We start from the raw sequence: 26,928 nt of genomic DNA, 5'->3' as shown, positions 1-26,928 counted from the left end.
TTCCTCATGGGAATATTTGCGTGTAAAATCTTCTTAGTAACGTCAGGTAACCTTATTGCTAGCTCCCTGCGCATCTTCAACCAGCCGACCAATCGGCAACGAAGCAGCTTCGATATGGCATATCCGCGCATTAAAAGTATGTAGACTGACGGCGGCATCGAGCGCTATTGCAGAATATTATGAGCTCGATAAAATGAGCACCCGACTTAACAGAAATCCACAATTTTTCCACAGTTCTTAATAGGTATGTTTTAGTTCTATAGTTATCTGTACAAAATTTGAATAGTTCTGTAACATTTCGTGAAGAAACAAAATTACTCGATGGAATTTTAATCTTGTAAAAAAGTTATTTGCCAGTTTACTCAAAAAAATGATGATCACAATTCCGAAGACCTCTCTAAGAATCCTACAGAAAATCGTGAAGACTTTTTTGTGCAGATAATAAGCTATGAAATAATTGCAATAATGAGGTACCTATTTTTACCGAGTGGGACGGTCGCACAGTAGAAAAAAAATCACCGTCCACTAAAACGTGCAAATATGTCCAGGCAAATACATTTGAACTCGTTATCTATACCATTTATGTAGTAGGAGAGCCATTTGCAATAGTGAAGCTACGCAGAGGAAATTTTGTAGCCAAGCTGATATACGTCGTTACACCGATTAAAACACCTTCTGGTGAGCTACTCATCTTATTTTATCCTCACATATGGACAGGATTGCTGTTAAATATTAAACAGGCCACACAAACATCATTTGAATAAATGTGTCATTGTCCGATTCGCTGTTTGCCGTCAACTGTTAGGGAGCCAGTATGCACCAGTGTGATCTACACAAGGTTTCGCGGGACTAAAGTACAAACGCTCACCTTTTCTTTTACTTTTTCTTATCTGTCCAGGGTTTGAAGTGAATTGGCCCATTGTGTGGCAGTTCAAATCCCCGTCCAACCATTCAGATTTACATTTTCCGTGATTTCCCTAAATTGCTCCTTTGATAATGGTGCGGCCGACGTCCTTCGCCGTTCTTTCGTAACGCGAGCTTGTGCTCCGTCTCTAATGACCGTACTGTCGACGGAAAGTTAAGCTCTACACCTCCTTCTGCCTTCGAATATTGCTCCACCTACTCGTCTACCGCGCAGGCGCATGCCCAGTAGTAATATCATGTACGCCCCCTCTGTCGACTTGTGGACCTGCATTGTTAAAATTGTCGAAAACGGTCAGCCACATGCTACTGCTGACTTTGAGAGGGACTCTTATTTTGCTAGAAACAAGTACTCGTACAATTTCTCACGAGGTCAAAAAGTTTTGACTCGGGCCGACCAGTAGGAACGCTAGGCGGCAGAATTCGTTTGTGTTCTAGCATGCTTCGAAGCAGAAGGCACTCTTGTCTCGTCCTCTGTCAGACCCAGCACCCGGTAGCAGGCAGTGTTTCAGACGGTTTTCGACCACTAGTCTTCGGTGTAATGGTGAGACTGTAGTAAGACACGAGCGTTGCGATAGTTTTCATATCATTGGGAACTATAATAATACCAAATTTAGGTAAAGTTGTGTTTCTTTCACATTGTCTTTCACACCTGGATTTTGAGTGCAGGACACTTCGTATTTGTTCGCATTTTCAATTGATTCAGAACACGTGGTGATCTGAATACATCTCTGCGCTAGGCATCTGTAAATTCATGTTTTTCTCACTCATATCTAATGTTATTTCTTTTGTGGTTCTGACATATCAAATGGTTCAAATGGCTCTGAGCACTATGGGACATCTGAGGTCTTCAGTCCCCTAGATCTTAGAACTACTTAAACCTAACTAACCGAAGGACATCACACACATCCATGCCCGAGGCAGGATTCGAACCTGCGACTCTAGCAGTCGCACGGTTCCGGACTTAAGCGGCTAGAACCGCTCGGCCACTGCGACCGGCGTCTGACATACCGTTGAGAATGAATGTTAGATATTCCCGGATCGATGTTAATTCATCGCCACCATGACGGAAGTACATGCGTAATGTACTTGTGGATCATACGTTTCGATTTTGTGAATACATTAACGAACAGCTTTTCCCGGAATTTCGAGTTGCGCCACTTATATTTACCTCCATCTTGGAATTCTTGTGTATTTTCATTGGGTAGCGGGTCTCCTATACTTGTCCTGCATTTGATTAAGCGGTACGTGACCCTTGAGCACCCTGCTAATATTTCTAATATTCCCTGTTTTGTAAAATATCTTCAGGTGACCAGGTAATCTGGCGCTGATGCAATTTCTCCGAGATTTATTGCGACTGTGACTACGTAGTAGAGAATCATTCTATTCACCGTAGAGGCTGAATTTTTATAGGTCATTAGACAATGTGGATAACAGAGGACCAAAACATTTGTCCTTGCACAAATCGGAACTCGCCAATTAAGTACGTTCTAATACACCTTGAAGATGTATAGCATGTGGTTAGCAGTTCATGTACGCGTTTAGTAGCAAATTGTGGTACTTCTAAGTAACTTTCCCCCATCTCGTTGCGCTCTGAGAGAGCTTGCCGTCTCCTATTATTACGAAAGAGTCAGATCGTTGTATGACTGTTCAAAATGTGTGTGAAATCTTATGGGACTTAACTGCTAAGGTCATCAGTCCCTAAGCTTACACACTACTTAGCCTAAATTATTCTAAGGACAAACACATACACCCATGCCCGAGGGAGGACTCGAACCTCCGCCGGGACCAGCCGAACAGTCCACGACTGCAGCGCCCGAGACCGCTCGGCTAATCCCGCGCGGCGTTGTATCACTGAATAACATTTAATGTCTGGTGGTATATCTCAGGGTACAAAGGACGTTCATAACTTTGCATGAAGACCTGTGTACAGTTTTGAATGGAGTGGCGACCTATAGACTCAGCGCCGATTTTGGTATACACGCACTACGTATGTCGCGGCAGTGAAATGCTTAGTTTGTTCCGGACAGTAGAAAATTTGTCTTCGTAATAGTCAAAGCAATCGTTTTTGGAGCAGATTTCCTTTTCTGAAACTGGTACATTTATCGTATTCCAAAATCCCTGAAAGATGATATTAAAGAAAAGAGAAAAATTCCTATCAACGCCGCTACACACTGTGTCCCAACTCTGTTAGGACTACGGTTGTGAAAAACATGTCGTGGATTATGTTCACAGCCGGCCGAAGTGGCCGTGCGGTTAAAGGCGCTGCAGTCTGGAACCGCAAGACCGCTACGGTCGCAGGTTCGAATCCTGCCTCGGGCATGGATGTTTGTGATGTCCTTAGGTTAGTTAGGTTTAACTAGTTCTAAGTTCTAGGGGACTAATGACCTCAGCAGTTGAGTCCCATAGTGCTCAGAGCCATTTGAACCATTTTTTTTGATTATGTTCACAGAATCAATGTATTTATTCAAAACAATCTTCTTCTGAATCAAAACACGGCTTAAATAATTTTTAAAGTGTTTTGAAACTCACTGTAGCTGAGCTGCATTTATTACTGAGGTACGATTTTCTTGGATGTCTTAATTTTGTCATAAGTGTGTCCTTTCAGTGCCAGCTTCAATTTGGGGAACCATCAGAAGTCGACTGGGACCAAATTCGGCGAATACGGTGGGTGATTCATGACTGTGATCCGTTTTCTCGCCAAAACCTCGTGATTTTCCACACAGCTGTTTTTGAAACTTCAAGGATCGTAATACCGCAACACTCGACAAAATAGCATTGCGGTTTGGAATTCCACACAAGGAGTCCTAATGGAACTGAGACACACTGGGTATACGTGCTGATGGTTGGTTGGTTTAAAGGAGGGGGGAAGGGACCAAACTACAAAGTCATCGGTCCCTTGTTCCTAATAAAACAATTCCAAAAGTTTGAGAACAAGACGGACGAGACATATAAGACAAAACGGAAGGAAAGGAAAAACCACAAGAACGAAGGAAAGGCAACGACCTCTAAAAGGAACAAAAGAGGGCAAGAAAACAGCAGAGACGCTAGGAATAGAAGAGAGTTTATAAGTAGGCTGTTTAGGTTTTTATATTGGTAACGTCTCGTAGTGCTCTGTATGAAAATCACTGGCTGTGCTGTGTGCAGTCTGTGGCTAGTTTGCATTGTTGTCTGCCATTGTAGTGTTGGGCAGATGGATGTGAACAGCGCATAGCGTTGAGCAGTTGGAGGTGAGCCGCCAGCAGTGGTGGATGTGGGGAGAGAAATGGCGGAATTTTGAAATTTGTAAGACTGGATGTCATGAACTGCTATATATATTATGACTTTTGATGACTATTAAGGTAAATACATTGTTTGTTCTCTATAAAAATCTTTCATTTGCTAACTATGCCTATCAGTAGTTAGTGCCTTCCGTAGTTTGAATCTTTTATTTAGCTGTCAGTAGTGGCGCTCGCTGTATTGCAGTAGTTCGAGTAACCAAGATTTTTGTGAGGTAAGTGATTTGTGAAACGTATAGGTTAATGTTAGTCAGGGCCATTCTTTTGTAGGGATTTTTGAAAGTCAGATTGCGTTGCGCTAAAAATATTGGGTGTCAGTTTAAGCACAGTCATGTATAATTGTTCTAAGGGGACGTTTCAAGTTAAACAAGAAAGCAGATTATAGCGGCTGGTCGACCACGAGAATAAAAACGAGAAGCCAGCAACTCTGCAACACATTATAACTTTCACCCTAAAAGCACTAGCGTGGAGGACACAGAGGGACAAAGTACATGCACTAAAATCTACATAGAAGTATAAAAACCACTCTCACGGATAAAACTTAAAACTAAAACTGCTGCTGAGGCATCGTCGCCCTACACCGAAGGCAGGGAGCTGGGAAAGTTAAAAGTTCGTCGAAGAGCGGCTAAAAGTGGGGAGTCCTGCAAGAGGTGGACGACTGTCACTTGGGAGCCCCAGCGACACTGAGGTGGGTTCTCGCGACGAAGTAGGTAACCATGCGTTAGCCACGTATGGCCAATGCGGAGCCGGCAGAGGACAACTGATTCCCTGCGAGAGGACCGCATGGAAGGCTTCCGCAGATTCGTCGCCTCCTTAATGATACGCAGCTTGTTGTGCGTACTGTTACGCCATTCCGTCTCCCAAAGCCTGAAAACCCTGCGGCGTAAGACAGAACGCAGGTCAGCTTCGGAGATGCCTGTCTCCAGAAGCGGTTTCCGCGTCGCCTGTTTCGCCAGCCCGTCGGCAGGTTCATTACCTGGGATTCCGACGTGTCCAAAGGACCACACAAACACCACTGGACTACGGGACCGTTCCAGGGCATAGATGGACTCCTGGATGGACGCTGCCAGAGGATGGCGAGGGTAGCACTGGTCGACAGCTTGTAGGCTGCTCAATGAGTCGGTACACAGCAGAAATGACGGGCCACGGCATGAGCGGATGTGCTCAAGAGCAGGAGATATGGCCGCCAGCTCTGCAGTGGAAACACTGCTGCCATCTGGCAAGGAGTGCTGTTCAATATGTCCTCCATGAACATACGCAAAGCCTACGTGCCCATCAGCCATCGAACCGTCGGCGTAAACCACTTCAGAGCCTCGGAACGCGTCAAGAATCGAGAGGAAGTGACACCGGAGAGCCGCAGAGTTAACGGAGCCATGTGAAAGGTCCACAAGATACGTTGAAACGCCACAGGTTTACGACTCAATTAACTGACTGATTAATTTCGACATGTTTAATAATTCATTTTACGCCGCGAGCGTCCTTTCAATGTTTCGTCTAGCCAATTAACCTCTGGATTCAAGAATGCTTCCATGTATATTTTTTCTTCTGTGGTGTCAAACCTCCTCTCTCATCCTTTGATCCCATGGTGTATGTGGATGGATGAAAGTAATTATGCATGGAATATATAATAATCTGGGTTAGTCAAAGATGGTAGCAGTAGGGTAGTTTAGCACCAACATAACAACGCGAGCAGATTCGGCAGAGAGTTCGTGATTCCAAAGATAGTGGGGATGAGCAGGGCAGAGTTTGTGAGGTTGGTTCTCACTGAGTTCATACCCCCACCACCAGTTGGTCCTGGAACGCGCCATGTTAGGACACTCTGGGGCCGCCGATTGAATGAGACGGACGCAGGGGTGCGACGCTCGTCATTGTTGGTGAGAAACGTTATTCATAACGTAGGTTTTTTGGGGTAACATTGATTATGAAACATGTTCGGGTGTGAATTAATACCGGGAAACGTTCAGCGATATTTTATTTGTAGAAATTTTTCAGATTAATGTGTTTCAACTAGTGGACTTAGGCGCAAGGTGACTGAGGGCATGAACCAACGGTTCTTGTTCTTAAGCCAATAGCGGATAGGTTCATTAATGTTTCATTCGTTGCATAGTTTCGTTCTGGATACAAGCAATATAAATTTTTCCTGATTCAACTGTCTGTTTTACTCGTTTCTTTGTTGCCAGCATTCATAACGGTAGTCACTGGATTTGCCATTCGCCAATCATAGTATGAATAGTGTGGAGTCATGAAGCCTGGGCTGGTTTTCTCACGTTGCATTGCGGCTGCATAATACGCGGTTTCAGCATGAACTTATCCGCATGGTACTGCGTGAGTAGTAAAGTAATGTTTGAGAGAGTGAAAGGTAATATCCTTCAGTACTTTGCGCGTTAAATAGGTGTGACAGTAACTAAATGGTGTTAAGAGGCCACCATTCAGTAACGTTCATTTTCACCCATTGTAATCATTAGTAGATGTAACTGGCGACGAAGTGTTTTCTATGTTTCCGGTATGACGAGATGAAAGAGATAGTGAATAGAGTTCATGTATGTTTGTCACAGAGAGAAATAGTTTTCTTAAATGTTTTATCACAGACAGTAATAGTTTTCTTAAATATTATTTAAATAGGTCAGAATGATACCTGAAATTCTCTCTTAGCGTTATTTAGTATCCTTCATCCATACCACTGAGATAATGACTATATTCTATGAATTTTCAATCCAGGCATATCCATTGTATGCACTATGCACTTCATGCGACTAACTGAATTCATAGTATCAGAAAAAGAAAGTCTTACCGTCCCTGATGTGCACGTATTGTTCCATGGCCATTCACCGATGTTGCGTTATTCGTTCCTTCATTTTAAATTAGAATACTATCTTTTCTAGCGTGTTTGATTACGCATATCTCAATTTATCGGGCCTAATTGAAAGAATTAGACACATAGCGGTAGAAATGGGAACCATGGAGCACTGCGTCCGCTTATATTAAAGGGAGATACTTCTTACATGAAAATTAATCAGCTTAACAAACAAGGGGTAGACTTGCAAAGTGCTGATTTAGGAAAAAGTATTGTTGCAGTACAGCCTATACTGACAGCGGCAAGTAGGGAAAAGCAGTTGTAGAAGGACTCGTGTCGTGTGTTGTTACCCAGAAGTGACTCTATGTAATGGTAAGACACTGTAATTTGCGTGAAAATCACTTTTTGGTCGCCATCGTCCGTGTTTTTCTCACATCCCTTCACGATGAGATGCTCGAATTTTTTATGAACGATTATTTTTGTATTTGTTAGTTCTTGCAGAGAAATATTCTGCTGCAGTCAGATTCAGAGAACGGACATCTCGTGCAGAATAATAAACACGAAAATATGTCAGGGATTGGACGTATGGCCATTTCTCTGTGTGATTAAATACTGCGTAGGTGAAAAGGAAGCTTTAAGCAGCTTTTTATGATTTTCAATGGCGAGAACGCATCTGGAGCCCTGCAAAGGAACCGTACGGCCACAGTCACCGCTGGTGTTCAGCTGCCGCCGTTCTGCAACTCTCTGCGCCGAGGGGAAGATTAAAGCTTTGCCGCTTTGTATCTGTCGCCACGCTAACTCGCTCGCTCTCTAGCACGCGCGCGCGCGCATACACACACACACACACACACACACACACACACACACACACAGTATAAGAAGAGCGCATTAAAAGGAGTTACATTGCGCCCACACACAAAGGCGCGCACTGCTTCAACCGCAGCCAGAAATTTTCAGTCTTATCATCCTCCGTCGTATACTCTCGCAATTATAACGTCAAAATATAGTCATCACGCAGCACTGGAAGATTAATACCTTAATCTTCAGATACATCTTTCCTCTATCAACAACTTGAGCGGAGTTAGTGTGATTTTTCTAAGGTTGCTTTAAAATTACCTAATTACGCCAATGGACTATTTAGCATTGCGTCTGACGTGTATTATGAATGTCTACTACTGTACTTGTTTCTTTTTCGAAGGCAGACACACAATGATATCGATACAGATGTTTACTGTCATTACTGAAAACGGATTGTAACACCGTAACTTAGACACTACATACCTTTTGTTGATTCATTTAGCTTCCTGTTTTGTTCAACATCCCATCGTTGACCTTCTGTAATTATTGTATGATTAATTCGATACTGTAATGAAGTGCAATCTCTGTAATATGAGCAAATGATATGTTTGTCTCTCCCACATAATCTCTTTGGTTATCTTTGAGGTTGAACAATTTAGTTTAAATAATTTTTGTTGAAATGTCAATATGTGACAATTTTCTGTTTTAATTAATTGGTTGTTATTATGTAACTGCTGATCCTCACTTAGGGTTATTAATTATTTTGTATGTCAAAGGTGTTATGGTTCCCCTCGGGAACGGAACTGTGTGGCGCGCGAAAATTGTGGTTGGCCTAGGTAGAAAAGGTGGAACAAAGAGTCAGTCGGGGACGAGCTACCAAACTGTCAACTGCTCATGTAAGAGTTGTGTATTGTGTTGGATTCGAGAGAGGCTTTTCCTGACGCTTTCCAATGCCTCGGATGGATGGATAAAGAGCTGCAACTATTCTGGAATTGGTATCTTTCATCGCCACCAAGAAATGACACAGTCCAGCAATTCTACCTGCAAATCCACCTACCAACATGCAATCGCCACCACATTGCGCAATCACCGTAATGGAACACTATAGAAATGTACAGTGAAGGATCAGCTCATAGAATGTTATAGTTTATCCAAATATAAGGTAAAATTTGACTGAGCTCATGTACCTACCGTTATTTAGCCTCAGTCATATATCTACTTAGGGTCCCTCCCACGCTAAAGTGTTTAGCGAGTGTCCTTTATTGAAGGCATATTAAAATTAATATGGCATTAGTGTGTGCTACAATTAATTTTGTTTGTTGAAAGAATCTTACAAATATCTCAAATTTGTGTTTCACTGCAGTAAAAGTTCAGAACTGCAACTGTTGAAAGTTATATGTTCATGCTTGCTAAGTACTCGTTTCTCTAATGTATTGAAAGTGTGTTTAATTTGCCCTGCTACAGTGGTCAAGATTAAGGGCCCCCCTCCATTGAAAGTAGTTCAAATGCACAAAGTTACTTAATTATATAAAGTTTTAATTACTCTTGCTATTCAAGCCAAATTCTATACAATATTGGGTTCCTCTTGTGTATTGAAAGTGCATATTAATAGTGTAATAGGATCCACAGTGTATCCTTTATGCTCAAGATAAATAACAATGAACAGAAAGACCACTATCTATCAAAACAGTAACTTCTTTTATTTAAAATCCAGTGAGAAATTGCTTGTTAGTGAAATACATTTAACTTTCGTCCTAAATAGAAAAGCATTTAACTGAGAAAGACTTAACCTATGACCAGTTCATAATTTTGCGGTGAACTACATTTACAATTTTTTGTCAGCTAGGAATATGTTTGCAAAGTAATACTAAACCTATGTCCAATTTACGATTCTACAGTAAATATGAAGAGTAACGTTATTGAGACCATTCAGTTTGACTAACAAGGGGAGGCCGCCAATTGTGAAACTCAGATTCGATTCATACTGCGCATAATAAAAGCTCATGGCCAGAGGTGTAATGTGGCAAAGCACCAAGATGCACTTCTCACCCGTTGTCGAGAAAATCGAGTTAAAAGAAACCGTTGCGGTGAAATGCTCTCTACGATTAACAATTTTCTACAGCGTCGTGGCGCAGCGGTAAGCGCTTGAATTCGTAATCCGAAGGTCGCCGGATCGAATCTCGCGCCATGCAACCTTTTTTTTTTTAGTATTTGTTTTTTGTAATTCAAATGTGTGTATATATATATATATATATATATATATATATATATATATATCACAAATGTTATTAATTGTCTTCATAATGTTAACCTCGTATAGTTAACGGAAGACGTAGAAACGATATTCCGAAACGAATACGTATAGCGTAAGTCAAACGTTCGAATTAGGATAGAGACCCCACGAACACAAATTTGCTGTGGCAGGTATGAAATATAAACTCCGTTACTCGCTCGTTACACATGGAGGACAGATGTTGAATGGACCGAAACGAGCCGCTGCATAACAGCGTAGTTGCCTGCTAACTTCGAAAGAAGGTAGATGCGGTCCCTAGCGCAACTTATAACATCGTCGAAAATCAGTGCGGACGGGAGAGCTTTGGTACACCCTGTTTAAAAAAACGGAAAAATGGAGGCAGAACAATTGGAGAGCGATGCGCCTTCACCAACATGCATAAGCAATTCATTAATATATGTATATTTGAATTACAGAAAACTAATAATAAAAAAAAATGCATGGCGCGAGATTCGATCCGGCGACCTTTGGATTACGAACCCGAGCGCTTACCGCTGCGCCACGACGCTGTAGAAAATCATTAGTCGTAGAGAGTACTTCACCGCAACGGTTTCTTTTAACTGTCGATTTTCTCGACAACGGCTGAGAAGTGCATCTTGGTGCTTTGCCACATTACACCTCTGGCCATGAGCTTTTATTATGCGCAGTATGAATCGAATCTGAATTTCACAATTGGCGGCCTCCCCTTCTAAGTCCTGAAGATAATAGTGTGTTTTGTTATCTATTATATTTATGCAAATAGTTAGTTCCGATCTGGTAGCTCCAACCTTAACGTGAACATACTGTATTCAGGTGCCAGAGTTCATTGCACTCGCGTGTGGCAAAGTATAGGTTGTGTTTGTCCGTTAAAGTTACTCATACCTATTTTCTTGGATAAGAATGTTACTCATTGTCTTGCCTAATTAGTCTGGCGACCGTTTTATTTATTCTTTGAACAGTGTAGATAGGTAAAACGTTGTTTTTTTACTGTTTAAATATTTACGTAATTTTGACTGTCACTTCCGAGAAGCCACCTCCGTTAGGTACAACACGGTCAACATAACAAAATTCCTCTCAGAGGGTAAAACTGCTCTGTTTCTTTATACTATAATTGCTTGAATAAAAATAATTTTGCTATACAAACTGCCTCCAGCATTGAGGTTATAGTATAGCAGTAGCGGGCAGAAGTGTTATAGGATGTCTACAGCATCAAACTGCTGAAGTGGTCTAATTATTGATCGGACATAAAAATTAAAAATTCCATTATAATCTGTTCATTAAGAGGTATACACCGAGGTGACAAGTCATGGGATACTTCCTATTATCGAGTCGAAACTCTTTTAGCCCGACGTAGTGCAGCAACTCGAGGTGGTATGGACTCAACAAGTCGTTGGAAGTCTCCTGCAGAGATATTAAATCATGCTGCCTCTATAGCCGTCCATAACTGCGGAAGTGCTGACCGTACAGGATTTTGTGCACGAACTGACCTCTCGGTCGTGTCCCATACAAATCATTCGCTCGAATTGTCCGGAGTTTTCTTCAAAACAGTTGCGAGCGGTCGTGGTCTGGTGACATGGCGCATTCTTGTTTGGAAGCATTAAGTCCATAAATATCAGAAAATTGTGCCCTAGTAGCCGAACATAAACATTCCCAGTAAATGATCAGTTCAGTTGGACAACAGCACCCAGACCATTCCATGTAAGCACAGCCCACACCATTATGGAGCCATCACCAGCTTCCACAGTACCTTGTTGACAACGTGGGATCATGGCTCTGTACCATCAACTCTTACCGAACGAAATCTGGATTCATCCGTCCAGTCCATGGATTTCCCTCTTCAAGGTTCCACGAGTCCAGGAGAGGCGCGCCAGGCGATATCGTGCTGTTAACAAAGGCAGCTGCGTCGGCCGTCTGCTGCCATAGCCCGTTAACGACAAATATCGCTGCAGTGTCCTAACGGATACGTTACTCGTACGTCCTACATTTATTTCTGCGGCTGACTCACAACACTACGCAAAGCCGTAGCTCTCGGCGTTTAGTGAAGCCCGTCGGCCACTGTGTTGCCCGCGGTGAGAGGTAATGCCAGAAATTTGGTATTCTCCACACACTCTTGACACTGTGAATCTCGGAATATTGAATTCCCTAACTATTTCCGAAATGAAAAGTGCTATGCGTTTAGCTCCAACTACCATTTCGGATTCAAAGTCTGTTAATTCTCGACTTGCGGCCATAATCACGTCGGAAACCTTTTAACCTTTTCACATGAAACGCCAGAGTGCAAATGACAGCTCCGCGAATGCACTGCCCTTTTATTCCTTGTTTACGCGACACTAAAGGCATCTGTGTATGTACGTATCTCCATTCCTCGACTTTTGTCACTTCGTTGTAATCCTATGTTAAATGTTAAACGCAATAAGTCGAACGCTAAAGTTTATGAGTCATTTGAAGTTGTTTTATACGGTAGAGTTCGATTCTTTAAAGAATAGGTGTTGGAAGGGTGGGGGGTTTGAGCGGGGGAGGTGACTGACTAAATTGAAACTGAGGCTGTGTGTGCTGTGAGTATAGAACAGTAGCAAAAGCAAAAAATAAATATTAGCTTTCCTACGCACAGAGAGATACACGTTGACAGTTTCTACGCGCTGTAAATCAGGCTGCCCCAAAGCATATCGATGGTCACCAATGAAAACCTCGTAACTTCTTCTGTCTGTGGAATCCTCATAATTCCAATATCAGAGAGAGATTTGACAATTCGGGAACTTCTCTAATCTGTTAATAACTAGGCTCCTATTAGATAGTTAGACATGTAAGAACTTTATATGTATCGCTTTATATAATTTTTTTAAGAAATCGTCGCTTGCTTCTGCTGTAAAATATTAGAAATGGACTTACGAGATTTTGATTGCCTACCATCGACATTTGACAGGAACGCGACTTTAAATACTGTAGCAAACAGATATCCGTCGTAATGGAGTCTCAGAATATGATCCAACATAGATACACTTTCTTTTATTCGTTCATCATTATCACCTGTTACGCAACAGTAATCCTTAGCTTTACAGTTTATTCAACGTGAGAAACAGCATGAAATGAAAAATACGGGCACAAATAGAACGGAAAGGCACTCTGTCATCGAGACATACCTGCTGTACTAAACAGTGCCTCTCTCAGGAACGCTGTCGAAAAAAATTGTAACGAACAGATTTCGAGCGTAATGAGATTTGAGTCCTGTGGTCCACTGAAAGTAGTGTGCTTGTTTTGTAGTTATTGTCATCGGTTACTTTCAGTGTAGCAAGATGGCATACTTGTTTCCAACTGCATTTTTTGTTTATTTCTACTTGAAATTTCTGCACGCCGAGTGACTTGTTTCAGGAAAACCTCCTACACAGTTTCTTATTGTCACTCATTGAACAAAATGCAATGTTAAGGAATGTCGGACGACTTTTGTAACGGTATTAACGGGTTGTTAGCACATAGAACTCAACAGGTCATTCTTAATGGAGAGTGATCGCCAAAGGAGACAGTACTTCCTGCTGTCGCCTGAACGGAATGTTGCGGAGCCGTTAGTGTTAACGATACACGATGACGGAAACGATCGTATTCTACATTGGCAAAGATATGCCTATTCAAAGTTAGCAGCAGTCGCATAAAAGCGGCGCTAGTAGCTCCACAATGAAGATGCAAATCAGGTTACTTTTAGTACACGCTGTAACGGCATGAGCTTTAGTTACCTTTGGGGTTGGACGTAGTGTGTTGATGTTAGTTAACAGTGCCATTAAGGCGACAAAGACGCCACTGTCAACACCCCTCTGAGTTTGAACGACGTCGTGTAATAGGGCTACGAGAAGCTGGATGTTCCTTTTGAGATACTTGTCGTGTCCTGTCATAGGTGGGAGAGGGAAAAAGGGGTTGCTGGTCAGTCTGCGCTCCCGGGCGGTACAGAGCAGAAGGCAGAAGAACAATTCACAGTGAAAGCATTTGATTGTTTTCTTCTATCTGGGCCAACACTGGCACAGAAATTTACTAAAAATGCAGATGGTGAGACTCGGTAGGGAACTTACTGTGGAGACTTTTGGACATACAGGGTTTTGAAATAGTTGTTTATTCCAGACAGGACTAACTAATACACTGGAGGCTAATTCTAGGGTTATATAAAGCATGAATAACACTGTTACAACAGAAGCCAGTGCAGAAGTCCCAGCAGTGGATGCTAACCACAGTAGCAAACACTAGCAGCATCTTAAGGCAACAACTTAGCTGCAAAACAAAACATTCTGATTGTGACATTGTTCACTGAAGAACTCCAAGAGAGAAAAAAGAGCAGACGTACGCAGAGCTGGACCGACGCTGGAGTCGACGGACGTGGATTCAGCGCCCAGATCGTCTGACTGAGAACTCTGCCAAAATACTCAATCTAGGGTTTTTAAAGAGTCGCGTGGGGGCACTGTTTTTCCCACATAAAGCCACTCAGCCAATCCCGCAGGTCTCTTGCAGGTGCCTGCCAATCACGGTTTAGATAGGTCCCCCCTGCTGCTCCTAAGGCGGGGATGTTAATGCAGCTGCACTAACTAAGTCCGTATTTGGTATCAACATTGTTCAGCTGAAAGCTAAACATACCTCCTCTGCCAAATAAGGCTTGCAACATTATTGTTATACGTCATTTAGCCCCACCCCTTGGGCTCCCCGGAGCAGGGACTGCTAGGTGTAGTGTGCGCACTGTAAGACCTTTGGTACACACGCCATCAGATTATTTGACTTGTCGCTCTAACGAAGTAGACGAGTGTCAGCAATATGTCTCGTGGACTTATCGTGGCGTGTTTATCTTCTGCCGTTAGGTCAGACGATAGAAATGCCACTTGCTCGCTTAGAGTAACAGATTGACGGTGACCAACTTTAAACAGAACTTGATTAATTTTCACATGCTTTTATTAAAATAGTAACAAGCATAAACCTTACGTAACTTGATTCTGGATGCTATTTACAATTGACAATCTGAAGTTCCTTTGGTCTTGGTACGTTAATCATATTCTCACATATCTCTGATACTTCACGAAAATGTCTATACATTTATCTTAATGGCTATGTACAGGAATATGGTAATCTTATGAGGTGCAGACTGAAACTTGACTACATACTGGTACAGACTAATGAGGACTGGTACAGACTGGTGCAGACAAATGCAGAGTGACTAATCGGAGGTCTGTACACTCATTATAATACCTTGTGCATTCAGGTATCACTGCGCGAGTGTGATCTGCTATGAGAAAAGGTTCTACGTTAGTAGCAATCTCATTGGCTGCGTTACATATTAATACGCAGATCGGCGGACGCACAATTTGGTCCATCTCTAAGGCAGCGCCATCTCGTAGTGCGGAGACGGACGAGCGCTGCACCTGCGCTGTTGTGCTTAGGGGGGCGCGCTCTAGTGGGAAAGTTGTGTAAGCGTTGACTACGTAGAACTATGTACACAACACTAGGTAAACAGTTTTTTGGGTTTTCGATCTTCCTAACTCTTGTGAGCCTACTGACGTTACTGTTCTCAGGGCTGGTATCAAGCTGGCTTTATACGCTACAACATGCCTGTTGGTTACAAAACTCTACGGTTGCAACCTACTACAGCGTTTAGACGACATGTGTAGTTACATATTAATTCCCTGAAGAGTAACTAACGCCCTAGGACCGCGTCTGGGGGCGTCTGCATTTTCGCAATGCTCTCCCCTTACAGTTTACTTCACATAACAATATCTCTCCTAGTTTCGTCTGCCCTCAGCATCATCTCTGCTTCAGCGCCTTGGAACGCCTGTCCTCCTTTCTCACAGCTTCAAGATAACACTACAATAGCAAGGAATAATCAGTATATTACATACTGCATAAAGACTTGGCAGGAATGTAGCCACTGTGCATGATTGCTGACAGCCGTGGACACGAGACTGCAGTCTCAAGCAGCCTGGCCATGTGCAATACCGAGAGGGCAGACCATCGTGTTCGGCGTATGGTTCTGGAACATCGTACTGCATCTGCAGCAGCAGTCTGAGCAGCAGTTGCCACCACAGTGACACAACGAAGTCTTTGACATCGGTTACTTCAAGGACAGCTCCGAGCCGGATCTCCTGTAACGTGCATTTTCCTGATCACAGACCATTGCCATTTGCGACTTTGCGAGATGTCATTTTAGGGCAGCGTGGAGGTTTTTTTTCTGGTGGAAGCTGGTTCTGCTTCGGTGCCAGTGACGACTTTGTGTTGGATAGGAGAAGGCCAGATGATGGCCTACAACCAATCAGTCTGGGTTGTTTGCTACATTCGCAAAATGACAAATTTTATTATACCAGATGTTTTATTGGTGGTTTTAAAATGGACCATGGTTTTTGATCTTTTTCGTTGCTGACAAAGTACTTCTTAAACCAAAAGGTTTATTTATTTTATGTACGAGTGTATCGCACACGTGCAAAATTTCTAGGGTGCTCAATACTTTTGGGCAACGGTGTATAATTGAACTGTAGCTGCTAATCCCGGCTATTTGTGCACAATAAGTTAAATTTATTTCATTTAGGGACGGGAGTCAGTACTCTACTAACCGTTATGTTTTGCGGGTCTTTCCGCATTTCATTCTGGTTTTATGGAGTTTTATCAATCCTAAACAAGAGCATCATCCGCGAACAGCCTCAGAGAAGATCCAGCGTTGTCCAAAACATCATTTAATCCTCAGGAAATATGATATTAAAAGCGTCCTTACGCCTTTTGCCAAAACTAGATGCCTTCTTGGATCGGTTAAAGGTGATTTGGGATTCAGGGTATACAAGATTCCCTGTCTCTGCGGCAAGGCCTACATCGGACAGACTATTCTTACAGTTCAAGATCGATGTGTGGAACATCAAAGGCATACACGTCTGCTCCAGCCGGAAAAATCAGCCGTTGCTGAACACTGTCTTAATGAAGGGCACAATATGTCCTTCAAAGAGACACAAATTATTGCCTCGGCTTCCTGTTACTGGGATTGTGTATTGAAAGAATCAATTGGAATACGTCTGTCTGATGATATTATTAATAGAGATAAAGGTTTTCCTTTAAGCAAGACGTGGAATCCTATTTTATCACAGATAAAACAACAACTGTCTGGTTTCCGACCGGCTGCATATTAATTTTGCGATTCCTCGCTTTTGACAGTTTTCACCTCTGGCGCCGCTGCAATTCTTCGCCTTACAGAGGGCAGCTCTTCCGTTGCTCGCGCACGCGCAACGGCCAGTACCCGCGGTATAAAGGAGCCGCCGAATCTGAGGTCTCTACAGTTCCGGCGTGATTGTGCACTCAATCTCACCTGAAGATGGCGGCCAGATGGTCCGCCGAAATATCGTGTTGTCGTCAGGATGATGGAACCCGGCTGCAAACCCGTGAAAGTCATCATCATTTAAACACACTGATGAAAAAAAATCGTAACACTAAAATATAATTAATATAGAGTAATGAAATTTAGGGAACACATTGCGAGATAAGCCATTGCAAATGTGAAATGCTGGTACATTAATAACCGGTGTAATAATCAGTATGTTAAATGGAAGCATGCAAACTTGCATGCATTGTATTATTCTAAAATTGCCGGATGTCAGTTTGCTACATTCGCTCGCTGTGGACACATACAATTAATCTATTGCTCTTTTCCTGTTTGAATCTGTGACATCCATGATACTGCTGTATTATGTCTAAAAGAAACGAACTTAGTTTAGAAAAACGAGCGCACATAAAGCTTTTGCATGAGAAAGCGAAATCGCATTCTAAAACTGTGATATGTTCGCGCCGATCTGTACAACATGCTATTGAGCGACCTGCCATAACGAGGACATATGTTAATAGGTCCAGAACTGGTCGCAAGCGGATCACATCAGTCCGTGAGTACCGAATGATAGTAAGAGAGTCGTTAAAAATAGTAAGAAAATCTCTTTAGGCCTCGCTGCTGAGTTTTAGCAAAACAATATCTGCTCGCTCCACTCGTAGACAACTTCAAGAAGCTGACTAGAAGGATGTAAATTCAGGAATTAGTCATGGGTCTTTGACAAAAATAGAAAGGCATGGTTGAGTGGGCTCTAGAACACCAAACGTTCACCGAATCAGGTTGGCCAAATATCGCGTGATCTGATGAAGCAAACATTCAGGTAGGTTTGTCAACTTGATGCTCTAACAACACGTATCAATTTCAATAGAAAACAAAATATACTAATTTAAAAACTCATCATACAATTCTCTACAATATTATTCATATTTCAGATTTTTGGTGCACTGGGTGTGACCTACGTCCGCCGTTGGATGGCCGAGGAACATAACCTAGAGTGTGTGGTATCTACCGTAAAACACAGCGGAGGGAGCGTCATGATCTGGGCATCATGAGTGCTGCAGGAGTGGGACAAATGGTCGTATGTCAAGGCCGTATGGATTACACAAAGTACGTAGATGTTCTAGATTCTGCTTTGCTATCCTCTTTTACTAACATTTTTGGCGATACAAACATGGACGATGGTAAATTCCAGCAGGATAACGCAACCAGCTATAAATCTGTCCGCACAATGACTTGGCTTCGGGAAAATAGTATCGAGCTTCTAGACTGGCCTGCCCAATCACCAGACCTGAACCTCATGGAGCACTTAAGAGATTTATTGAGGTGAAAAGTCAGGCGAAGCTCATTCAAGTCAAAAGAAGGATTAAAAGACAACCAGCGCCTTGAGTGGAACACGGTAAGTGCTGAAGATTGTGAAGAGCTAAAGTGGTCCCAACCAAAACGAATTTCTAGTGTAATAAGGGCAAAATATGCGCCCACGAAATATTGATTTTGTGTTACTAATAAACATTATAACCTCGAAGAAATTGTTCCTATTTATTTAATTTTCCTATTTTTTACATCATTCAAAGTTACCTAGACTGATCAGTACTTCTGGCCAAGTGTGTATTGTCACAAATAAATCGTTCAGAACAGTGACAATAAAGAAGTGGCTTTGAGAACATGTGCGACCGATTCTTGCGTAGTACTCGTCATCCTAGGATCATTACTAGGTAGGACTGGTAAAGCAGACAGAGAAGTTCCAAAGGAGATGACCACATTTTGTCACGGCTTCACTTAGTTAAAGCAACAGCGTTATGGAGGAGCTCATCGAATTCCAGCGGCTGACTCTACTAAAGAGGCACAGTTAACTTATTATTTTCTCCGACGTACTTCTCGTGAAATGACCACGACGACGAATTAACACAATTTGGGGTTCATGCGAATGTATAGCGACAGACGATCTAACCAGTAACATTTGACATTGGAACAACAGTGTGTGGAAACGACATTCATATCTGAAGTACCCGTTACTGCGCACTGGAGGGATCTGTAACTAAAGGTTTGGGCTATCCTGCGTTATAATAGTCTGTGGAAGGAAACCGCTGCTTGTCAGAACTGTAGTATGGGGTGTTCAAAAAGTCTCTCCGCAGTGCCGTATGATTATTAGCCGCGCGTGCCGTATGATTGTTCTCCTGCCTGGGTTACTTCCCTTCAGGTGGACTCTCCAACATTCCATTGTTTCGTTTATCTCAGTAAAAATGAATATTCAATAAATTAATAACTTGCATTTCACTGAGGTTCATTTCGGTATATTCGCTGCGGCATACGGCACTCGCGGATGACACGCATACGGCACTGCGGAGACACTTTTCGAACACCCCGCATAAAAGTCGAGTTGCATACAAATATGTTAAGGATCATTCAGTGCATTGACTCCTCTGCTTTAAGCAGTAAAATTGTAACAATAAAATTATTGTCGCCACGTCAAATTTGCTCGCTGTTTATACTTTTTCTCTCTACTGTAAACGTTTCATTCAAATTGGCGTACCTGCATTTAGTAAAAATTCCCATTTTCCTTAGAAGATACCCTTTCACCACTATACCTATAAGTCTCCCTTTGCATGGAAAATCGTAACTTGATTTTGCCGAACTGATGAGAAAGTTGTGAATCACACCGCAAAACTATGAGGTATCAGGCTCTAAGTGGTGACCTTAATGTTATATATAATGAGTGCGGAATTTTGATGGTTTCCAAAACTCGTTAGATTAATATTGAACTGGATACCTGTTTCCGGGCCGGCCCTGATGGCGCTACAGTCCGGATCCACGCGACCGCTACGGTCGCAGGTTCGAATCCTGCCTCGGGTATGTCTACATCTACATTTATACTCCGCAACGGTGTGTGGCGGAGGGCACTTTACGTGCCACTGGCATTCTCTCCTTTTCCTGTTCCAGTCGCGTATGGTTCGCAGGAAGAACGGCTGCCGGAAAGCCTCCGTGCGCGCTCGAATCTCTCATTCATGATCTCCTCGGGAGGTATAAGTAGGGAGAAGCAATATATTCGATACTTCATCCAGAAACGCACCCTCTCGAAACCGGGACGGCAAGCTACACCACGATGCAGAGACCTCTCTTGCAGAGTCTGCCACTTAAGTTTGCTAAACATCTCCGTAACGCTATCACGCTTACCAGATAACCCTGTGACGAAACGCGCCGCTCTTCTTTGCATCTTCTCTATCTCCTCTGTCATCCCGACCTGGTACGGATCCCACAGTGATGAGCAATACTCAAGTATAGATGGATGTGTGTGATGTCCTTAGGTTAGTTAGGTTTAAGTAGTTCTAAGTTCTAGGGGACTGATGACCTAAGTTAAGTCCCATAGTGCTCAGAGCCATTTGAACCTGTTTCCGAAGTGTACACTATGTTGTCAGCAATTGAAGCAGCGGCGCAGGAAGATGTTGTGTGGGGGCATCATATCTCTTTCATACACTATCTGATCAAAAGTGTCCAGACAACTATTAGCGGATATTAATATGGGCTGTGTCCACACGTCGCCTTTGTGGCGACTGGAAATCTACTGGGCACACTTTCAGTGTGGTGTCTGTATGTCTGTGGAGGACTGGCAGCCGTTCTTCCTCAAGGGCCGAACACAGAGAAGGTAGTGACGCTGGACGATGAAGCGAAGTCGACGATCCAACTCCTTCCAAACGTGTTCCACTTGGTTCAGGTCGGGAGTCTGGGAAGGCCAACCCATTTCAGGAATGATATTGTCAACAAACCATTGCCTCACAGATGCTGTTTTATGAAAGGATTCATAATCATCCTCATATAAACAGTCGCCGTCTCCGAACTGTTCCTCTGCTCTAGGCAGTACGCTGTGCTGTTATCATATTCATATAATTCGGCATTTAGCGATTTATTAAGCGCAATAACGGGGACAGCAACCTATCCATGAAAAACACCGCCGCGCGGGGTTAGCCGAGCGGTCTAAGGCGCTGCAGTCATGGACTATGCGAATGGTCCCGGCGGAGGTTCAAGTCCTCCCTCGGGCATGGGTGTGTGTGTTTGTCCTTAGGATAATTTAAGTAGTGTGTAAGCTTGGGGACTGATGACCTTAGCAGTTCAGTCCCGTAAGACATCACACACACATTTGAACATTTCTGAAAAAACATCCGCATCCCGTAACACCAACTCCTCTTTATTTCGCTGCTGGCACTACACATGATGGCATTCACCAAACCAAACCTCTTTCACCGGATTGTCACAGGTTAAACGTGATTCATCACCCCAAATCACTCGTTTACAGACATCCGCAATCCAGTGACGTGCCTCTTTAGACGGCATCAAATAACTCTTTTCACCAGCTACAGAAATGCGTGGCGTATGATGAGCTGCTCGACCATCGTACCGCATTCTTTTTAACTGAACAAACACTGTTTTTTTCCTTGTTTCACAAATTTTGTTATGGTTACTGCAAAACCTAGATTAATTTCAATGATAATGATGCAAAGAAGATAAACGTGATGATAAGGCAAAGATAATCATCTCAACTTCTTGATGTATCGATCCTAAGGTTAACGTAAAATTACTTCAGTGAACATTTTTGGCAAATTACATATGGAACAAACACAGTTTTTTGCCTTGTTTTACAAATTTCATTAACGTTACTGCAAAACCTAGGTTTCGAGTCATAAGCCCATTTTCAAGTACATTACTAATTTCAAAGATAATGATGCAAAGAAGATCAACGTGACAAGGCAAAGATAGTCATCTCAACTTCTTGATGTATCGATCCTTGGGTGAAAGTAAAATTACTTCAGTGACAATTTTTGACAAATTACATACGGAATAACACAATTCAGCAATCACGCTAACATGACTTAATATACCTAGGAAAAACTTATGCATCAGCAATCACACTAACATTACTGAACATACCTAGGAATAAAGTTATGCATCAGTCCAGCATGTTTAGTCATGTTAGTGTAGTTGCTGAATTGTGTAATTCCATACGTAATTTGTCAAAAATGGCCACTGAAGTCATTTTACGTTAACTAAAGGATGGGTACATCAAGAAGTTGAGATGACTACCTTTGGCTTCTCATCATGTTTATCTTTGCATAATTATACTTGGAATTAGTAATTTACTTGAAACTGGCTAATAATCCGAAACCTAGGTTATGCAGTAACCAGAATAAAATTTGTGAAACAAGGCAAAAACCAGCGTTTGTATAACTAATTTACAACGTTTCACCAAGAACCCACAGTTGTTTCAATTAAAATGACATTCCTTTTAACCTCCTCCGCCCAGTCATTGTGCCAGTTAGACTGCTGGTAGCATTTTGGAAGTCACGAGGTTTTGCTTTTGGATTTTTCATGCTATTTTTTACAATCACCGTCGGTAAGTGCATGAGGACTGCCTGATCTCGATTTAACTGTGGTTGTTCGCATTTCCACATCAAGAATCGCATCACCGAGCCGACTTGGTCAGCTATAGATGCGTTGAAATGCCCCTTATAGATATGCTATCACTAGTCCACGTTCGAAGTAACTGTGCGGTGCTGACCGACCTAATCTGCTGTTCTGCTCTGCTGATTTTCTGCTGACAACACGATACTCCCTGCCTCCTTTTATACTTGCCTGATCTCGATTTAACTGTGGTTGTTCGCATTTCCACATCAAGAATCGCATCACCGAGCCGACTTGGTCAGCTATAGATGCGTTGAAATGCCCCTTATAGATATGCTATCACTAGTCCACGTTCGAAGTAACTGTGCGGTGCTGACCGACCTAATCTGCTGTTCTGCTCTGCTGATTTTCTGCTGACAACACGATACTCCCTGCCTCCTTTTATACTTGTCAGTCCGCCTTTCTGGACATTCTGTCGTCAATCGCGCACGGCTTTGATCAGATAGTATAGGTCTGTAATTTGGCACTGTGATAAAGTCGATTTGTTCAGAAATGGACGCTTCTTCTCTTCCATTGACAAAATAGCCCTGCGTCCATTTTCCTGCTCTGTGGTGATAGACCAGTACTGCAATACATACCAGATGCAGGCATACTCAGCAGAGGGCAGGTAGGACTAGAGCATAACCATGTAGATTCCTCCTGTTTAATTTCCTCGAATCGTTGAGTTGTAGTTTTCAAACGTCGAGTTACCCACGGTTCTCCCAATGACGGAAGCTCACAATCCTCCAGTACTACGTGATACATCAGACAGAATGTTCTAACTGCAGCGGATCATACACTAATGTTAAGTTTCCTAATAGGTTAAAACTGTGAGAGACTGTGATGGGAAAATCCTCCCTGCATGCAAAGGTTTGCGTTTGAATCTCGGTCTAGCACACAGCTTTAATCTTCCAGGAAGCTAGACAATAGCGTACATCTCGCCGCAGAGTAAATGGATGTTCTGGGAATAACGCCCATTCTGTGGCTAACGAGGAGAACGCAACAAGTGACACAATTCGATTTCCCAGAAACTTCAGCCAATAGAAGAATAGTGAAAATAAACGAATACTTGTTTCGTCGTAGCAGTAGATAGCTGATTGTTTCTGAGGAAACAACGCTCAAAGCGATGATGTAATTTAGTTGCCCGAAATCGTGGCACAGTGGCTGGGGACGCGCTGTCTCACTTTTGCACCCCGTGTTCGAAATCTGATTATTGTCTTTATTTATTTTACACTTTTATCTAACCATGTCCGTACTAAGTTAGTAAGCGAATCATAGGGGATACAAGAGCGTCACATTAATTTTAAATTTACACTACAATAATTATCATACATTTATTATACATTATATGTTGTATGGTATTTTCAGGGCTTACAATCGTTTTAATGTGTGTATGGTATTTTCAGGGGTTACAACCTTTTTAAATTCTCGTATTCTTATGTTAATTGTAATATTTTATTCTTATATTTATTCTTCAGGAAGATTTGGTGCATTCCCTTGGATGATATCTCTCGTTGAAACACTCGAATCATAGAAATTACGAACACCAGGAGTATCATGGAAAGGCAGGTTTGCCACATTGATGTTTCTTCGTATTAAATCCACGCGGGAAATTAACGTCGTTAACATTGCTAAAGATTTCAAGGCTTGGCATTAATTTCACGGAAAATCACCCATAATGGATTACTTAATCGAAAACTGGCTCTTTCAATTGATTATGATGCAAGATACACTGCAGGAATTTCACAGAAAACAATTTCAAATTATTTCCTCATTCACTTATTCTTTTTATTTTATTTTTTTTAATTCAGTCACCAGAGATACAATTAGTAAACGAATAAGGACAACGTTCTTTCAATATACGTTGGAAAAAATTCGAGTAGTAATCTCCTACAGACATGGGTAGGTAACTGAAAAAGAAAATAGAAATTATAATTCGAAAACGAGGCGCAAAAGTGTTTAGGCCGCGACGCTAGCCGATATGCTACCGCTACAGATGAACTAGTTATTGTCTAAAAGGAACATAAAGTACCACTAAAGATTTATCCGACGTTTTCTCAGAAATCGTGGAGTATCTAGTGATAAGCCCGGAGACGAGTTCGCTTATTTTGATTCCTCTTCCACTGAGCGAAGTGTCTGGGAAATCGGGTTATGACACTTGCCATGTTCTCCACGTAAACCATTCTTGGCTGTTTTCTTTGCTAACCCACAAATGTGTACAGATAGATTCCGTGAACTTCTAAAGTAAGATGGAAGTACTGACAAAATTGAAAAAATGGAGGATTAGTATCTAAAGTACCACCGAAGTAGAGGTCATTACAGTCGTTGTAAAAACTGGAACTGGGGAAGGATGAGGGGAAAAATTGGCCGTATTTTTTTCAAAGGAACCATGATGGTATTTGCCTTAAGCGATTTGGATTATCTCGACTATGATTTCAACCGCCTTCCTGCAGCATGTGAGTCTAGTATAGCTCTGTCGAAAAGAGCATTACCCGCAAATAGAAAGGATCCGAGTTCGACTCCTGGTCCAATTCAGTCTGCCAGAAAGTTTGTTAACTTACGAGTGATAATCATGACCTTGTAATCATCATCTCGAAATAAATAACTAACGTAATAAACCTTCTGCTTGTTTCCAAGTACATGTCTGCAATCCTTGTGAGCACTGAAATCGTTAACACTCCGCTGGAGAAGCTAAAACAAAATGGCTGAGCCTGTCGATAAAGTGGCGTATCGTGTGGTTATTCGTGTTCTCCATTTCATGGGGAACAACGCTGCGACAACCCGTGCTGAACTGGTGGACGCATATGGGAGCAATGCTCCAACATATGACGCATTAGTTACGTGCAGCAGGCCCTTCCATTGTGGCCAAGAAAGTTTAATTACAAACAACGATGTGTTACAACACATTTCTGTGAAGAAGTGGCAATCACAAGAGAAGTGAGGGCGCTGTTTCTCGTATAACAATCGAGGTGATAGTAGTCAAAACCAGAATCACTGGTGGATGAGATTTCAACATCTTGCACTACATTTTGAACACTAATACGCCCTTCCCCTCCCCCCCCCCCCTCCCCCGCTGGGCTCTACAAATACTCATACCCATTCAAATAGCCGGCCAAACGGTGGCAGCAGCGAGAGTGTTGCAGCTGAGTCAGATATATAGAGATATCTTCTATAGATATATGATGTACGCGGGTCACTCCAAAAGAAATGCACAGTACATTTTTTAAAATCCATCTTTTATTCTACAGTGTGTAGACACATCCTTTATAAATAATATTTTTCATTTCTCCACCTAATTTACAACCCCCTCAACTGCCTTACGCCCTCTTGGAACCAGCGCCTGTATACCCCCACGGTAAAATTCTGGACCAACCTGCTGGAGCCACTGTTTGGCAGCGTGCACAAGGGAGTCATCATTTTCAAATCTTGTTCCACGAAGAGAGTCTTTCAGTTTCCCAAAGAGATGATAGTCACATGGAGCTAGGCCAGGACTGTAAGGCAGGTGTTTCAGTGTTGTCCATCCGAAGTTTTGTGATCGTTTCCATGGTTTTTTCACTGACATGTGACCGTGCATTGTCGTGCAACAGCAAAACATCCTGCTTTTGCCGATGTGGTCGAACACGACTCAGTCGAACTTGAAGTTTCTTCAGTCTTCTCCCTGACACGTTCCACATCATTACGAAGTGTCGTTTTCATGATCTATGGAACGAGTACCGATCTAATCTAATCTAGTGTCGTGACATTTGCATCAGAATTTATGGTGGTTCCACTTGGCATGATGTTCACAAGCAAGAGTCGTTCGGAATCGAAAAACACTGTAGCCATAGCTTTTCCAGCAGAAGGTGTGGTCTTGAAATTTTTTTTTCTTGGATGAATTTGCATGACGCCACTTCACTGAATGCTTCTTCGTCTCTGGTGAAAAATGATGGAGCCATGTTTTATCATATGTCACAATTCTTCCAAGAAATTCTCGTACTGTTCCAAAAGTTCGGTGCATACTGTTTTTCTTGTTTCTTTGTGAGCCACTGTCAACATCCGGGGGATCCCACCTGGCACAAACCTTTTTTAACGCCAACATTTTCAGTACTCTGCAAACACTTCCTTTCCCTAT

This window comes from Schistocerca americana, chromosome 3, assembly GCF_021461395.2.
Source record: "Schistocerca americana isolate TAMUIC-IGC-003095 chromosome 3, iqSchAmer2.1, whole genome shotgun sequence".
Classification (NCBI taxonomy): domain Eukaryota; kingdom Metazoa; phylum Arthropoda; class Insecta; order Orthoptera; family Acrididae; genus Schistocerca; species Schistocerca americana.
This window is presented reverse-complemented; position numbering follows the sequence as displayed.